The following is a 19037-nucleotide window of genomic DNA, read 5'->3' as shown; positions in this document are numbered from 1 at the left end:
ACCACACAAAATTGTTGCTAATTAACATCCCCAATATATGTACCCTTTAGACGTTTCTCAGGAATTAAAGCAAAGTAGAGGTGACATTTTCAAATTTCATTTTTTTTTTGAAGAAATTAATTTTTAATCTATTTTTTTTTTTGTAACACAGAAAGTTTTACCAGAGAAATGCAACTCAATATTTATTGTCTAGATTCTACAGTTTGTAGAAATATCCCACATGTGGCCCTAGTGTGCTAATGGACTGAAGAACAGGCCTCAGAATCAAAGGAGTACCTAGAGAATCTTGGGGCCTCCTTTTTATTAGAAAATATTTTAGGTTTGAAGGGCTCTTGCGGTGCCAAAACAGTGGAAATCCCCCAAAAGTGACCCCATTTTGGAAACTACACCCTTTGAGGAAATTATCTAGGGGTATAGTGAGCATTTTGACACCACAGGTTTTTTGCAGAAATTATTGAAAGTAGGCCGTGAAAATGAAAATCTACATTCTTTCAAAGAAAATGTATGTTTAGCAATTTTTTTCTAATTTCCACAAGGACTAGAAGGAGAAAAAGCAACATTTGTAAAGCAATTTTTTCTGAGTAAAACAATACCCCACATGTGGTCATAAATGGCTGTTTGGACACACGGCAGGGCTTAGAATGGAAAGAGCGCCATCTGGCTTTTGGAGCTCAAATTTAGCAGGAATGGTTTGTGGAGGCCATGTCACATTTACAAAGCCCCTAACGGACCAAAACAGTGAAAACGCCAAAAAAGTTATTCCATTTAGGAAACTACACCCCTTGTAGAATCCATCTAGGGGTGTAGTGAGCATTTTGACCCCACACGTGTTTCATAGATTTTATTAGAATTGGGCAGTGAAAATAAAAAAAATCCTTTTTCTTCAATAAGACGTAGTTTTAGCTAAAAAAAATTTCATTTTCTCAACAAATAAAGGAATAAAAGAACCCCCAACACTTGTAAAGCAATTTCTCCCGAGTACGGCAATACCCCACACGTGGTCATAAACGGCTGTTTGGGCACAGATTAGGGCTCAGAAGGGAAGAAGTGACATTTGTTTTTGGAATACAGATTTTGTTGCATTTGGTTTCTGGACGCTATGTCGCATTTGCAAAGTCCCTGTGGGACGAAAACAGTGGATCCCCCCCAGAAGTGACCCCATTTTGGAAACAACACCCCTCAAGGTTTTCACCTAGGGGTGTAGTGAGCATGTTAACCCCGCAGGTGTTTGGCAGAAATTAGTGTGCAGTCGATGTTGCAGAGTGAAAATGGGATTTTTTCCATAGATATGCCAATATGTGGTGCCCAGCTTGTGCCACCATAACAAGACAGCTCTCGAATTATTATGCTGTGTTTCCCGGTTTTAGAAACACCCTACATGAGGCCCTAATCTTTTGCCTGGACATTCGAACAGGCTTAGGAGTGAAAGAGCACCATGTAAAATTGAGGCCTAATTTGGCGACTTACACAGACATTATTGGTTCACAATTGCAGAGGCTCTGATGTGAAATAATAAAAGAAACCCCTGAGAAGTGACCCCATTTTGGAAACTGCAGCCCTCAAGGCATTTATTAAGGGGTGTAGTGAGCATTTTCACCCTACAGGACTTTTCCATAAATGATTGCGCTGCGGAAGGTGCAAAGTAAACATTACAATTTTTCCCTAGATATGCCAATTCAGTGGCAAATATGTCGTGCCCAGCTTGTGCCACTGGGGACACACACACCAACATTTTTTAAAAGGGTTTTCCCGGGTATGGCGATGCCATTTATGTGGAAGTAAACTGCTGTTTGGGCACGCTGTAGGGTTCAGAAGGGAGGGAGCGCCATTTGGCTTTTGGAGCGTGGATTTTGCTTGGTAATAGTTTTGTTTGGAGTCTTACTGGTGTTTCCGTTTATAATGTGGGGCATATGTGAGCTGGGCAGAGTACATCAAGGGCATAGTCAGGTGGTATAATAATAAGGTAAAAAAAAATAATAATCCAAATATGTGTGTTACGCTTTGGGGCAATCCTTTCTTCACATGCCAGTGTCGCACTGATAAATGGTCCTTTCTTATCCCCCTTTTGGTCCACACTCCGCACCTTTGCAGTTTGGGGAGTTTTGCTGGGAAAGTGTTGTCCTGGTATAATACGGGCGCCCTCGCTTCCAGCAGATATGTTTCGGCCCTCCCCTTCCTGGTTCCCTAATTTTAGTGCCTTGATAATTCGCCTCTTGAAACAGAAGAAATGTTCCCCTCAGACCTTCACAACTGGATATTTTTCTTTCCTGACTTATTGGAGCCTTATCTTATTTTTTCATAGACGTAGTGGTATGAGGGCTTGATTTTTTGCGGCACGAGCTGTAGTTATTATTCGTACCATTTTGGGGTACATGCGACTTTTTGATCACTTTTTATCCTTTTTTTTTTTGGGATGTGTTCACCATGCGTTATAAACTACATTTTAACTTTACGCTGCGGGTCAGTACGATTCCGGCGATACCTAATTTATACTTTTTTTTTACATCTTTTTGCACAATAAAATTACTTTTGTAAAGAGAATGTATTATTTCTGTCGCCATGTTGTGAGAGCCATAACTTTTGAATTTTTTAATCGATGGAGCTGTATGAGGGCTTGTTTTTTGCGAGACGAGTAATAGTTTTTATAGGTACCATTTTTTGATACATGAAGACAAAGTGACCAAAAAAACAGCAATTATGGCAGTATTTTTTTTTTTTTTTTACGGCGTTCACTGCGCGGGATAAATAACATAATATTTTTATAGTTCAGGTCGTTACGGTCACAGCGATACCAAATATGGTTTATTATTTTTTTCAATAATAAATGACTTAATAAGGGAAAAAGGAGGCGATTCTGTTTTATTTTATTACTTAAAACTTTTATTGTATTTTTTACAACTTTTATTTTTTACACTTTTCTTTAGTCCCACTAGGGGACTTGAAGATCCAACGGTTTGTTTGATGTTCTAATAAATTGCACTACCTTTGTAGTGCAATGTATTAGAACTGTCAGTTATTCACTGACAGCAGGCCGATCAGGCTCCCCCTCTGGGTGGGGCCTAATCGGCTTCCGTAATGGCAGACAGGAGGCCATTGTTAGGCCTCCTGTTGCCATAGTAGCAGTCGCCAGCCTTTCCATCGCATGGCAGGCTGCCGATTTGCTACAAACCGCTAAGATGCAGTGATCGCAATGAATCGCTGCATCAAAGGGGTTAATGGCAGGAATCGGAGCTAGCTCCGGTTCCCGCCGATACATCGGGGTGTCCGATGTAACATACAGCGGACACCCAGTGCTGATGACGCTGGCTCAGCTTCTGAGCTGGAAGCTGAGCAGGCGCCATCTTGCCGATGGTACTGGAAGCCTTTTAGGCCCCGCCGCCGAGCGGGGCATCGGAGGCTTCCGTTGCTGGCAGACCGGGAGGTAAGTATTGGCCCTCCGATCGCCTTTGCAGCCACCGGCAACCCAGCGATCACGTTGCTCGGGTGCCAGTGGCTAAACACTCCTCACATGCTGCAATCTCTATTAAACGCAGCATGTGAGGGGTTAATCAGCCGGATCGGATGCTAGCTCCAGTCCTGGCCGATACCTCAGGGTGCCAGCTGTAACATACAGCTGGCACCCGGCAATGATGGCGCTGGCTCAGCTCCTGAGCTAGCTCCATCTCCTTCACGTACATGATTGGGCAGGAAAGGGTTAAATCTCATCACATCATTACACATAAATATGCAGCATGACAAATTTATCTTTTATGCAGACAAATTCTGACATAATATTTTACACACTTGGTACGTAGGGACAACAGCGCATGCGCAAAGATAAGAAACATAGAAAAAGGCCATACTTACAAATGGACACAGCCAGGTCAGAAACGCTGATGAAGGAGTGAGCAGGTGCTTTAAATAATAATAGCCACTCCCACTGGTCTTGAGCGGAGTGGTGTGTGTGGTGCATGGGATGTGTAGTAAGAAATAATAAATGAATAGTGTGTGTGCAAGTGTAATACTATGAGTGAAATATAGGGGGCAGTAATGAGTGAAGTGCCTCAATAGAAATAAATGGATAATGGGGTGCAAGTGTGTGAAACATGGAGGGATAGTGTGTACGTCATGAGGCACAACGTGTATAGCCAGGTAGAAGCCTATTTGTGACGCCTTGATAATTCATAGAGCGGGCTACCCTGCTTGCTATGCCAAACAACAACACACCATGCTCTCCCAGCATCAAAGCCCGCTCTATGAATTATCAAGGCGTCACAAATAGGCTTCTACCTGGCTATACACGTTGTGCCTCATGACGTACACACTATCCCTCCATGTTTCACACACTTGCACCCCATTATCCATTTATTTCTATTGAGGCACTTCACTCATTACTGCCCCCAATATTTCACTCATAGTATTACACTTGCACACACACTATTCATTTATTATTTCTTACTACACATCCCATGCACCACACACACCACTCCCCTCAAGACCAGTGGGAGTGGCTATTATTATTTAAAGCACCTGCTCACTCCTTCATCAGCGTTTCTGACCTGGCTGTGTCCATTTGTAAGTAAAGATAAGAAACATTCCTAACCACTGCAACCAGCGAGCAGCCTTCTCCTGTCTCACACACAACCCCCCTTTTCTTCAGACCAATGCTCCTCTGGAATGACTCCAATTTAACCCTATACACAAAACACTAAAAATGTTACACAGTACTGCTATTAAAAATGAGAACATACAATACAGATCTAAAATCAGTGCAATATTGTGATCACTTGTCTCATCAGTCCATACTCAATATATAAGCTTATATCAGTCTGCCTTTCAGACTTCACACTTCACACATTATATCACACAGCCCCCCCCCCCCTCCCAATCTATATTAGTCATCATCATCAATTCCTTACACGCAGCACTCCGGATTCACTTTCTGTCTCTGTCTATTCACAAGCAGCCATTTATTAACATCCACACAACCTACATTTTTGAACAATCAACTCATTTGATCACATATATCTCATCCTCCCCACTCAGCCATTCACTCTGTGGGTCGTAGTCTGGGGATTTGCTACGTATGTTGGTGATTATTTGTTTAAGGGCCTTGTGTGTGCGACTGTGTGCCAATACATTGTCCTTCACTGTAATTTGTGTAGGTAGTTATACTACTACGACACATGTGGGTCATTCTTTGACACATGGTGCCAGCTCAGGAGATGAGTCGGCGTCATCAGCGGTGCATGTGAACTGTATGTTACAGCTGACATCCACCTGTAACAGCAGGAACCGGAGCTAGCTCCGATCCCTGCCATTAACCCCTCAGGTGCAGCAATCGGATGCGATCGCTGCATCTTTGTGGTTGTTAGCAGATCGGCAGCTGTGCCCTGCAATCGCACAATTGCCGACTGCTATTATGGAAACAGGAGACCTAACAATGGCCTCCTGTCTGCCATTACGGAAGCCGATTAGGCCCCGCCGGCAGGCGAAACCTAATCGGCTTTCTATCAGTGAATGACTGACAGATCTAATACATTGCACTACATATGTAGTGCAATGCATTAGAAAAAAAATCTGCCGGTTGGAACTTCAAGTCCCCTAGTGGGACTAAAAAAAAGTGCAAAAAAAAAGTATTAAAATAAAACACAATCGCCCTTTTTCACTTATCAAGTCCTTTATTATTGAAAAAAATAAAACAAACCATACATATTTGGTATCGCCGCGACTGTAATGGCCTAAACTATAAAAATATTTTGATATTTATTCCACGCGGTGAATGGCGCAATAAAAAACGTAAAAAACAATGCCAGAATTTCTGTTTTTTGGTCACTTTGCCCTACAAAAATTAAAATAAAAAGTGATCAAAAAGAGGCATGTATCCAAAAATGGTACCGATAAAAACTATAGCTAGTCTCGCAAAAAACAAGCCCCCATACAGCTCCGTCGATGAAAAAATGTAAAAGTTATGGTTCTCACAACATGGCGACAGAAAAAATACATTCTTTTTACAAAAGTAATTTTATTGTGCAAAAAGTTGTAAAACATAAAAAAGTTCTATAAATTTGGTATCGCCGGAATCGTACTGACCCGCAGAGTAAAGTTAACATGTAGTTTATAATGGTGAACATTGTATAAAAAAAAAAACTAAAAAAAACAATGCCAGAATTTCTGTTTTTTGGTTACCTTGCCCCTCAAAAAAATAGGATAAAAAATGATCAGAGGGGAACATTTCATCTGTGTCAAGAGGCGATTTATCGGGGCGCCAATATTAGGGAACCACGAAGAGGAGGGCCCAAACATATCTGCTGGTAGCGAGGATGCCCGTATTATACCAGGGCAAAACTTCCCAGCAAAATTCCCCAAACTGCAAAGGTGCAAAGTGTGGACCAAAAGGGGGATAAGTAAAGTCACTGTTTATCAGTGCGACACTGGCCTGTGCAGAAAGGATTGCTTCTCAGCGTAATACACATCTATGGATTATTTTATTGTTTACCCCATTATTATACCACCTGACTATGCCCCTGATGTACTCAGCACAGCTTACATATGCCCCCACATTATAAACTGAAATACCAGCAATACCCAAACAAAACTACTACCAAGCAAAATCTACGCTTCAAAAGCCAAATGGCACTCCCACCCATCTGAGCCCTACAATGTGCCCAAACAGCAGTTTACTTCCACATATATGGCACTGCCATACCCGGGAGAACCCTTTTAACAATTTTTGGGGTATGTCTCTCCAGTGGCATAAGCTGGGCAGGACATATTTGCCACTTAATTGGCATATCTGGGGAAAAATTGTAATTTTTACTTTGCCCGATCCACAGCGCATTAATTTATGGAAAGGACCTGTGGGGTGAAAATGCTCACTACACCCCTTAATAAATGCCTTGAGGGGTGTAGTTTCTAAAATTGGGTCACTTCTCAGGGATTTCTTTTATTACTTCACATCAGAGCCCTGCAATTGTAAACCAATACTTTATATGTCGCCAAATTAGGCCTCAATTTCGCATTGTGCTCTTTCAATCCTGAGCCCCGTCAAATGTCCAGGCAAAAGATTAGTGCCCCATGTAGGGTGATTCTAAAACCGGGAAACACAGCATAATAATTAGAGAGTTGTCTTGTTATGGTGGAACAAGCTGGGCACCACATATTGGCATATCTATTGAAAAATCCAATTTTCACTCTGCAATATCGAGTGCACACTAATTTATGCAAAACACCTGTGGGGTTAACATGCTCACTACACCCCTAGGTGAATACCTTGATGGGTGTAGTTTCCAAAATGGGGTTACTTTTGGGGCCTTTCCACTGTTTTGGTCCCACGGGGGTTTTTAAAAAAAAAAAAAATTGCGCTAAAGCTACGTCTTATTGGAAAAAAAGTAAAAAATTATTTTCACTGCCCTATTCAAATAAAATCTATGAAACACCTGTGGGGTCAAAATGCTCACTACACCCCTAGATGAATTCCTCAAGGGTTGTAGTTTCCTAAATGGAGTCACTTTTTGGGCGTTTTCACTGTTTTGGTCCCTCAGGGGCGTTGCAAATGTGACATGTCCTCCGCAAACCATTCCTGCTAAATTTGAGATCCAAAAGCAAAATGGCGCTCTTTCCCTTCTAAGCCCCGCCGTGTGTCCAAACAGCCGTTTATTACAACATGTGGGGTACTGTTTCACCCGGGAGAAATTGCTTTACAAATGTCATGGTGCTTTTTCTCCTTTAGTCCTTGTGGAAATGAGAAAAAATAAGCTAAACCTACATTTTCTTTGAAAAAACTTATATTTCCATTTTCACGGTCTACTTCCAACAATTTCTGCAATAAACCTGTAGGGTCAAAATGCTCACTATACCCCTAGATAATTTCCTTAAGGGGTGTAGTTTTCAAAATGGGGTCAGTTTTGGGGGATTTCCACTGTTTTGGCACCTCAAGAGCTCTTCAAACCCGACATGGTGCCTAAAATATATTCTAACAAAAAGGAGGCCCCAAAATCCTCTAGGTGCTCCTTTGCTTCTGAGGCCTGCGCTTCAGTCCATTAGTACGCTAGGGCCACATGTGGGATATTTCCTATAACTGCAGAACCTGGGCAATAAATATTGAATTGCGTTTCTCTTTGTGTTACAAAAAAAAATGGATTAAAAGTGAATTTCTGCAACCACAAAAAATGAAATTTGTAAATTTCACTACTACTTTGGTTTAATTCCTGTGAAACATCTAGAGGGTTAGAAAACTTTCTAAATGCTGTTTTGAATATTTTAAGGGGTCAAGTTTTTAAAATGGGGTGACTTTTTGTAATATAGAAGGCCCTCAAAGCCACTTCACAACTGAACTGGCTCCTGTAAAAATAGCCTTTTGAAATTTTCTTGAAAATTTGAGAAATTGCTGCTAAAGTTCTAAGCCTTGTAACGTCCTAGAAAAATAAAATAATGTTCAAAAAACAATGCAAACATAAAGTAGACATATGGGAAATGTTAATTAGCGACTATTGTGTGGTATTACTATCTGTCTTACAAGCAGATACATTTAAGTTTAGAAAAATGCTAATTTTTGCAATTCTCTGCTAAGTTTTCGTGTTTTTCACAATTAAATACCGAATGTATCGACCAAATTTTGCCAGTAACATAAAGTCCAATATGTCACGAGACAATAATCTCAGAATCGCTTGGATAGGTGAAAGCATTCTGAAGTTATTACCACATAAAGTGAAACGTGTCAGATTTGAAAAATGAGGCTCTGTCAGGAAGGTCAAAAGTGGCCAAAGAGGGAAGGGGTTAAGGCCAAAATAGGCCTGGTCATAAAGGGGTTAACATGTGGACTATGACCAACATTTAGCTTGGAGATCTCCAAAAACGCAGAGATCTGAGCTAAAAGCCTATGGCGCTTGGAGGAGCACAGGGGACCCTGCTTTTTTTGTGAAGGTCAACAGCTACAAAGTTTTTTAAGACAGAAATACGCTCAGAGCATTTGTCACATATTTGGTATCGCCATAATCGTAACGACTCGCAGAATAAAATTAACGTGTCATTTATAAAGCACACGGTGAACGCTGCATTTTCCCTGTGTAAACGGGATGGGCTGCCGACATGATACAAACGTATGGGGACGAAAGATCGTATTATGGGAACGAATCATTGCTCTGTTTAAATGAAGCAAACAAGCGCCATCGAGACGCTATATTGTCAATCAGCAAAAAACTGACCATGTAAAACCACATTAAGCAATGATTGTGAACGATCGTATGCCTTATTCAGACGAACGTTGTATTTGTCCGTGTGCTGTCCGTAAAAAAAAAACGGACAGCACACGGACCTATGCAATTCAATGGGGCTATTCTGACGTCCGTGATTTTTCACGCAGCTTGTTTCCGTTGTGTTAAACTCACTGCATGTCCTATTCTGGTCCATTTTTGCGGACCACGTCGTCCTTGGAAGTCACTCGTGTGCTGTCCGTGTTTCACGCAACACTTGCTAAAGAAATGTTGAGAAAAAAATAGAAAAAACGTGCATCAACAGACATAAAAAACTGATGCCACACGGAACACACACGGATGTCAATGTTGCTACCTGCGACATTTACAGACCATGCGGCAACACAATGAAGCTCAACCGTAAATTATACTTTTATGGTTCAGAACTGTTCTTGTTTTTCATTTACAATGGACAATTATCGTTTACAATTATTCAGAAATAAAGTGAATCGCGGCGATAATTTGACCAGTGTAAACAGACATTTAGTTTTAGCCTCGCCGCCAGCGCGTCATATCTCCCTGTACACAACACACTGCTGCTTCCTGCAGGCCGGGCGCCGAGGAGGCAGCAGGATCACATGAGCGCTCAACAACACGTGACTTGCAGCTCATCTGACGTACTCGGAGCAACTACATCCTAGACGCGACTCCATCTGCATCCACCCCTCCCCCTGTCCGACGTCTGCTAAAGATCTTCGCTTCTTGACTACATTGTCCATAGCCGCAATCCGTACAGTGGGAGGAGCCAGAGAGACGCGGGAGGAGGGCGAGTGCTTTGTAGCCGGAGTGGAGAGTGAAACTACCGGGTACGGTACGACTTCCTCCATGTGTGGAGGACGAGTGTGTAATATATACAGCCTGTTCACGCATGTGGCAGTGCACGTGTGGTGTGTATGTCTCCTTGTGTACAGTGCACCTGTGGGTAAAGTTTCTCTATCCAACAGGCGCGGCTATTTAGTATAGGTGTGCCGTGCATGAAGGTGTATGTGTTTTTCTCCTGGGATGCGTGTTTAAAAAAAATAATAGTTTTTACCAAATGTTCCCTGTTAGGATTCTTTCCCCCACCCACCACAGGCTGCGGTGATGTCACTTCTTACATAATCACGTGACCTCATTGTCTACGCACCACATGGAGATGACGTCACAAAGAGGACACGTCACAGGGGCTGCGTGGTGTGTAATATATATTGATGTGTAAATCAGAATGAACTTAAACAGAATGTCCATCTACTTTACATACACATTGTATTAAAGCGGATCTGTCACCAGTTTATTAATCTCCTATCTCCTAACTAATCTAATAGGAGCTTTGCTGCTGATAACTAGTGTGATTTGTTTTAAAAAAACTTTTATTATTTGCATTGTTAGCGTATCAGCGTCCACACGTGTGAAAAACGCGTGTGAATGTGGTTCGCGTGTGTTGCGTTATGCATCAGCGTGCTTTGCGAGTGGCATGTGTTTGTTCACGCACTAGCACAGCACGTTTTTTTTAATATTTTCAATGGAATTGATGCGGAAATCACGCATAACACACGGATGTGATTTTCACGCACCCATTGACTTCAATGGGGAGGCAGGTACGTGAAAAGCGCACCAATATAGGACATGTAGTGAGTGTCATGCAACGGACTCGTGCTGCGTGAAAACTCCTGTGTGTGTGAATGGACCCCTTGAAATCAACGGGTCATTGTTCTCTGCGTGATTTTCACGCACAGCACACGGACGAGTTTCACGCTCGTCTGAATGAGCCCTTAGGCCTTGTTCACACGAACGTGTCCGTTTTGAGCGCGTAAAAAATGCAGCGTTTTTCATGCGTTGCAGTTCCGTGTACAGTGCGCGTCTGTGTTTTTTTTTTATGCGCGTATGTCACACGTTTTTTACGTCCGCAAAAAAAACTGAAGGAGTTATTTTTTCCTCATCATCTCTTTAGCAACTGGTGCGTGAAATACACGAACATCACACGGTTATTTATTTTTTTACTTCAATGGGTGATGAGCAAAAAACGCACAAGAATCGGACATGCAGTGAGTTTCACGCAGCGGATACACGCTGTGCGTAAAACATGGACTGTCTGACTGGCCTCATTGTATTGCATAGGTCCGTGTGACGTCCGTTGTTTTAAGGTGCGTAGCACAGACGTGAAATCCGCTCGTGTGAATAAGGCCTTATGAGCATTTTTCTAAATATGCTAATGTGGCTCTAATAGCCAAATAGGAGGTGACTCTTTCTTTTCACTCTGGATGGTGTAATGTTTTCTGTATGACGCTGTCCAATCAGCATACAGCTTCTCCCCCTTTCCTGCCCAGCAACACTGTGATCATATATTAATCAGCTTGCATTCTCGACTGTGTTTTCAACTGGTGATATCTCTGGTTGTTTCACAGCTAGAACTGCGATCCTGGTGTCATATGAAAGATTAGAATCTCCTCTTTCATACACCACGACTGCTCTAGGTGGTCCACAGCCGGAGATATGGCTATTTGAGGTAATCCCCCTTCCCTCCAGCCTCAGGCACCATGCACACGACTGTAGAATTCGTCCGTAATTACGGACCCATTCATTTATATTGACGACGGAGACCTTCCTTACGGGAAGGTGTCCGGGCCTTAGAAAGCCTCCGCAAAAGATAGGGCATGTCCTATCTTTTGCTTTTTACGGACCGTGCTCCCATACTTTGCACAACGTCAGGGGCTGTGAGGAGGCTCCACCTCAGGAGAATCGCTGGTGGTGACACCCACTTGTCTAGTATAGCCTCATTTGCACATTTAGGAAAAAGCTCATAACTTCTAAAATAATCGTTTTGGGACAATTTTCACTAGTATTAGTGTGACAGCGCCTATTAGATTAGCCAGGAGATTGATCCTCGTTAAATAGGTTTCTGAGCTTGTGAAGAACACATAAAAGTTCCTCTTTATGTCTGACTAGTCCCCAAAAATGTCACCATAACTCATAAGTTCGTTTTCAATATCCTGCCCAGCTCTGTTTTGATTTTGCTACAGATTGCTGTGGGTGGGAATACCATGTAAAGGACTACAGTTCCCATGATTCCTTTCAAAGACTTTTCATGTATTTACAGCAGCCTGTTCCTTTCTTAGGCTGGGTTCACACGAGCACATTAATGTCCGTAATGGACGGACGTATTTCGGCCGTAAGTCCCGGACCGAACTCCGTGCAGGGAGCCGGGCTCCTAGCATCATAGTTATGTACAATGCTAGGAGTCCTTGCCTCTCCGTGGAACTACTGTCCCGTACTGAAAACATGATTACAGTACGGGACAGTTGTCCTGCAGCGAGGCAGGGACTCCTAGCATCGTACATAACTATGATGCTAGGAGCCCGGCTCCCTACACTGAGTTCGGTCCGGGACTTCCGGCCGAAATACGTCCGTCCATTACGGACGTTAATGTGCTCGTGTGAACCCAGCCTTACATGGCGTAATGTCATATATAGTGCTGTAATTATCCATCTGCTACTGAGATCTTCTGTCCAGCATATGAAACCTGCTCCCTCCAGAGACAGGGTAGGAGAGCAGGGAGCAGTGGAGAGGCTTGTGATGTCCTGTACTACAGAGGAGAGAGGGGAGATAATCATGTTTTCAGTGTATGGAACATCACACAAGCAGGAATTAAACACCAGGAGCCTGGTCATGTGACTGCATTTGAGACTGGCTTAACCCCATCAGGACTGAGCCTGTTTTGGCCTTTAGGACGAATCGAATTTTTCAAATCTGATGTGCCACTTTATTTGGTAATAACTCTGGAATGCTTTTACCTATCCAAGAGATTCTGAGATTTTCTCGTGACATATTGTACTTTATGTTAGTGAAAAAATGTGGTCGATAAATTCAATATTTATTTGTAAAAAACACCAAGATTTCGAGAAAATTAGCATTTTTCTAAATTTAAATGTATCTGCTTGTAAAACAGATAGTAATACCACACAAAATAGGTACTAGTTTACATTTCCCATATGTCTGCTTTATGTTTGCATATGTTTTTGAACATTCTTTTATAGGGATGCACGATGCATCAAAACTTCGATACTGTTTCGATACTGTGCATCCCCAAACGGTTCGATACCGTTGTTTCATATATTTCGATACTAAGCTGTGCGGCCGCACAGCTCAGTATAGAAACACATGAATGTATGAGAGCGGGGCTGCGGCTGTGTAATACAGTCATTGCCCCGCTCCCGAGTCCTGACAAGTGTGCGCGCCGTCAGGATGATGCGATGCGGCCAGCACTGCACTAATGAGCGACGGCACTGCAAAACACCCCCATGTTCTGTCTTCAGTGCCTGCGCCGACACTAGGTGCATCGCTGGCCGCATCACCTCATGCTGACCGCGCGCGAACTTCCTGTCAGGAGCGGGGCAATGGCTGTATTGCACAACCGCAGCCCCGCTCTATAACGGCGGAGATCAGAGAAACCTCTCATCTCCGCCGCTATTCCCCTGAATGCTGCGATCAAAGCTGATTGCAGCATTCAGGAGAAAATGATACGGGGGGATGCCCCTTGGATCGCATCACAGGAATCCCTGTGATGTGATTGAGGGACAAACCATATATGGCCAGACAGCCCAGGGTCTATTGAAGGCCCCCAGGGCTGTCATACCATATCTCCTGTTAGGGCATACCAAGGTGTATATATATATATATATATATATATATAATAAATCTCAATACATAAGACATATTCGGTATTGGCGCGGCCGCAATGACCTGCACAACAATTTTTTTGCGTCATTTATGATGTGTACGCTTTAAAAAAAATAAAATAAAAACTTCACTTATTAATGTAAGGCACGAGGTGTGATGAATTTAACCTCCATGTGCCTCACATTAATAGTGGTTAAAGAGACTCTGTCACCACATTATAAGTGCCCTATCTCCTACATAAGGAGATTGGCGCTGTAATGTAGGTAACAGCAGTGCTTTTTATTTAGAAAAACGATCTATTTTCACCACATTACAGCGAGATTACGCTTGCTTTGCTGTAAGTACCACAGAAACTATAACGAAGTGCCGGGATTGTGAATAGGCATCCCGTCCTGGCTGGAAGGAATGTCTATTCACTGTCTAAACACTTCAGTAACGTTAATATGTCCGTATAAGACAGCACATAGTGAACAACGCAGTGTCACTATGCGCTGACTAAATGAATGGAGAGAAGTGCATGACGCTGATTGGTCAGCGTCATACACTCCTCTGTACAATGCCCACTTGGTCTAAAGTAAAAACACGCCCACTTGGGCATTAAGAAACTAATTAGCATAAAGCTAAAATCGCTCCTAATGTGGTGAAAATAGATCGTTTTTGTAAATAAAAAGCACTTCTGTCACCTACATTATAGCGCCCATCTCCTTATGTAGGAGATAGGCCTCTTATAATGTGGTGACAGAGCCTCTTTAACCCTATGTACCTCACACATTAACCCATTATGACTGAGAAACATAATGGGGTTAATTACTATTAATGTGAGGCACATGGAGGTTAAATTCATCATCACACCACGCGCCTCACATCTGAAAATGGAAGAACTTTTTTTTTATTTTTTATTACTGTTGGCAAAGTATCGAAATCGCAATACTACACGAAGAATCGGTATCGAAGTCCAATTTCTGGTATCGCGACATCCCTATTTTATTTTTCTAGGAAGTTACAAGGCTTAGAACTTTAGCAGCAATTTCTCATATTTTCAAGAAAATTTCAAAAGGCTATATTTTCAGGGACCTGTTCAGTTCTGAAGTGGCTTTGAGGGTCTTATATATTAGAAAGTCTCCATAAATCACCCCATTCTGAAAACTGCACCCCTCAAAGTATTCAAAACAGCATTCCAAAAGTGTTTTAATCCTTTAGGCGTTTCACTGGAATTAAAGAAATGTTAAATACTTTTGTGTCAAAAAAGACAAAAGTATAATAGGTATGATACCTTTATTGGCTAACCATAAAAGTTCTATATGCAGCTTTCAGAGCACAGAGGCTCCTTCTTCAGGCTGTTTACTCAGCCAATAAAGGTATCATACCTATTATACTTTTGTCTTTTTTGACACAAAAGTATTTAACATTTCATATTGTCTCTGGCTAACACGGTACTACACAATTTTTTACTAGAATTAAAGCAAAGTAGAGGTGAAATTTACAAATTTTATTTTTTTTTGGGCAAAATTCATTTGTAATAAAAAAATAAATTCTGTAACACAGAAGGTTTTACCTGAGAAATGCAACTCAATATTTATTACCCAGATTCTGCAGTTTTTAGAAATATCCCACATGTGGCCCTAGTGTCCTTTGGCATAGTTTTTAAAGTGGCAATGATTTCCCCATGAGTAATTGGGATACATAGTTTCTTAGCCTGTGTAACTGAAATAGTTGGTAAGGAGATTGAATCTAGAAAGTCATTTCTCAACGACTCTTTAAGCCGTGAAGTTTCTGAATTCTCTGACCTATTGATATTATATAAGGCCTGGTAGAAGCTATGGAACTCCTCTGCTATAGTTTCAGTAGTGTGGCGTGGCCCTAGTGTCCTAATGGACTGAAACACAGGCCTCCGAACCAAAGGAGCACCTAGAGGATTTTGGGGCCTCCTTTTTTTTTTTTTTGAATATATTTTAGGCACCATGTCATGTTTGAAGAGGTCTTGTGGGGCCAAAACAGTAAAGACCCCCAAAAGTGACCCCATTTTGGAAACTACACCCCTCAAGGAATTTATCTAGGGCTATAGTTAGCATTAGGAACCCACGGTTTTTTTTGCAAAATTTATTTGAATTAGTATGTGAAGATGAAAATCTAATTTTTTCTGAAAAAAACGTAGACATTTTTAATTTTGACAAGGAATAAAGGAGAAAAAACACCCCAACATATGCAAAGCAATTTCTCCCGATTTATAGCAATACCCCATATGTGGTAATAAACTACTGTTTGGACCCACAGCAGGGCTCAGAAGAGAAGGAGCGTCATTTGGATTTCTGATTTTGCTGGAATAGTTTCCAGTGCCGTGTCGCGTTTGCAATGCACTGGAGGGACCAAAATAGTGGAAACCCCCCAAAAGTGACCTCATTTTGGAAACTACACCCCTCAAGGAATTTTTATAGGGGTAAAGTTAGCATTTTGACCCCACAGTTTTGCTGAATTCATTGAAATTAGTCTGTAAAGGTAAAAATCTACTTTTTTTCTGAAAAAACTTAGCCATTTTAAATGGAATAAAAAGAGATCAAAAAGTCGCATGTACCTAAAAATGGTACTGATCGAAACTACAGTTCGTTACGCAAAAAATAAGTCCTCGCACGGCTTTCCTGATGGAAAAATAAAACAGTTATGGCTCTTAGAATAAGGTAACACAAAAAATAAATTATATTTTAAAAAATGTATTTTGTTGTGCAAACGACGCAAGACATAAAAAAAAATATAAACATCTGGTATCGCCGTAATCGTATCGCCCCGCAGAATAAAGTGAATGTCATTTATAGCGCACGGTGAACGCTGTAAAAAAAAAAAATAGAATAAAAAACAATAGTAAAATTGCTGTTTTTTCGTCACCACACCTCTTAAAAATAGAATAAAAACTGATCAAAAAATCGCATGCACCCCATGAAAACTGCAATGAATTCCTCAAGGGGTCTAGTTTCCAAAATGGGGTCACTTTTGGGGGTTTCCACTGTTTTAGCACCACAAGACCTCTTCAAACCGGACATGGTGCCTAATAAATTAAATGTCACCTCTACTTTGCGCTAAATTCCTGTGAAACACCTAAAGGGTTAATAAACTTTCTAAATGCTGTTGTGAATACTTTGAGGGGTCTAGTTTCTAAAATGGGGTGTTTGATAGGGGTGTCTAATATATAGGCCCCTCAAAGCAACTTCAGAACTGAGCTGGAAACTAAAAAGTAAATAAAAATGAGGCAATACTTCTTACATTATACTGATAATGGGCCGTGCCCACCCCGAGATGACCCCAGTTTTGACCGTTTGTATAAACGGAGACCCCTATTAGACCGTTTCAGTGCCCAGTTTTCCCAAGCATACACCCCCGAGAATTGTATTTCTATTGAGTCCTTGGTACACTTTAAAGGGAGGCTTGAATTCCGCCAGTACCTGCCGGGTAAGAGGGCAAGGTATGGCGTGAAGATGTATAAGCTGTGCGAGAGTGCATCAGGATATATGAAGGGAAGGACACCAGTATTCAGCCCCCAGAATGCCCCCCTTTACTGGGGGTTAATACAAAAATTGTGTGGGATTTGGTGCACCCCGCAGGACCAGGGTTACCAACTCTACCTGGATAATTTTTATACCAGCGTCTCACTCTTCAACTGCCTCGCTTCCAGAAGTACTGCGGCATGCGGCACTACTAGAAGAAATCTGACAGGCCTCCCTAAGACTCTGCTTGGGCAAACAAGAAGGGGTGAGAGCAGGGCACAATCTAGCAGCAACAAATTGTGTGTCAAGTACAAGACAAGAGAGATGTCCTTGTATTGACAACAATTCATGGCCACACCAGTACCCATGTACCTGTACGAGGTACAAGTACAGAGACCCCCAAACCAGACTGCATCCTGGACTACAATAGGTACATGGGAGGGGTGGACTTGTCAGATCAAGTACCGAAGCCCTACAGTACTTCTGGAAGCGAGGCCACACGCATCGTACCAGGGCAACACTTTTTAGGAGAAGTTCCCCAAACTGGCAAGAAGGGAAAAAGTCAAAAGAGGTGGAAAGTCTGCTATAAGAGGGGGATAAGGAAGGACACAATATATCAATGTGACACGTGTCCCGAAAAACCAGAGCTCTGTATGAAAGTGTTTTAAAATGTATCATCCATCCCTTTATTTTTAATTTACCACAGTTTTACTCGCCCTGATGCACTTCGCACAGCGTGCCCAGGCAGCTGATAACAGCCACATGTAGGGTATTGCCGTACCTGGGAGAACCCACATTACAGTTTATGGGGTGTATATCTCCGGTGGCACATGCTGGGCACAATATATCGGACACTGACATGGCATATATATAGAAAATTGCAAATCTCACTCTGCACCATCTGTTGCGCATTATCTTTTACACAGTACCTGTGGGGTCAAAATGCTCACTACACCTCTAGATGAATGCCATAAGGGGTGTAGATTTTAAAACGGGGTCACTTGTCGGGGGTTTCAACTGTACCGGTACCTCAGGGGCTTCTGCGTACAAGACTTAGCACCAGAAAAGCTCCAGTAGGCCAAATGGTGGTCCTTTCCTTCTGAGCCCTGCCGTGTGTCTAGGCAGCTAATAACAGCCACATGTAGGGTATCGCCGTACCTGGGAGAACCCACATTACAGTTTATGGGGTGTATGTCTCCGGTGGCACATGCTGGGCACAATATATCGGACACTGACATGGCATATATATAGAAAATTGCAAATCTCACTCTGCACCATCTGTTGCGCATTATCTTTTACACAGTACCTGTGGGGTCAAAATGCTCAATACACCTCTAGATGAATTCCTTAAGGGGTGTCGTTTTTAAAACGGGGTCACTTCTCGGGGGTTTCAACTGTACTGATACCTCAGGGGCTTCTGCACACATGACTTGGCACCAGAAAATCCCCGGTAGGCCACATGGTGGTCCTTTCCTTCTGAGCCCTCCCATGGGCCCAAACAGCAGTTTATCACCACAAATAGGGTATTGCCGCACTCAGGACAAATTGGGCAACAAAATGCGGTATTTTATTCCTTGTGAAAACAAGAAATTTTGAGCCAAAACTACATCTTATTGGAAAAAAATGAATTTTTTTTTAAATTCACAGCCCAATTCAAATAAATTCTGTGAAT

The 19037-nt window shown here is 42.1% G+C and overlaps 1 protein-coding gene across 2 annotated transcripts in view; it reads left to right on the top strand.

Moving 5' to 3' along the window:
- LSM6 (LSM6 homolog, U6 small nuclear RNA and mRNA degradation associated) overlaps positions 1-19037 on the top strand; it is a 65560-nt gene that overhangs the window by 32609 nt on the left and 13914 nt on the right. Inside the window, exon 1 of one of the 2 annotated variants that reach the window (XM_075849694.1) lies at positions 9905-10039. The exons of the other annotated variant lie outside the window; for it this stretch is intronic. The gene's annotated coding sequence lies outside the window, so the exon portion shown is untranslated. Of the gene's footprint in view, positions 1-9904; positions 10040-19037 lie in introns of those variants that run through there. 2 annotated transcript variants of the gene reach the window in all.

This window comes from Rhinoderma darwinii, chromosome 1 (assembly GCF_050947455.1).
Source record: "Rhinoderma darwinii isolate aRhiDar2 chromosome 1, aRhiDar2.hap1, whole genome shotgun sequence".
In the NCBI taxonomy this organism is placed as follows: domain Eukaryota; kingdom Metazoa; phylum Chordata; class Amphibia; order Anura; family Rhinodermatidae; genus Rhinoderma; species Rhinoderma darwinii.
Note: the sequence above shows the minus strand (reverse complement) of the source record. Positions and strands in the feature narration are given on the sequence as shown.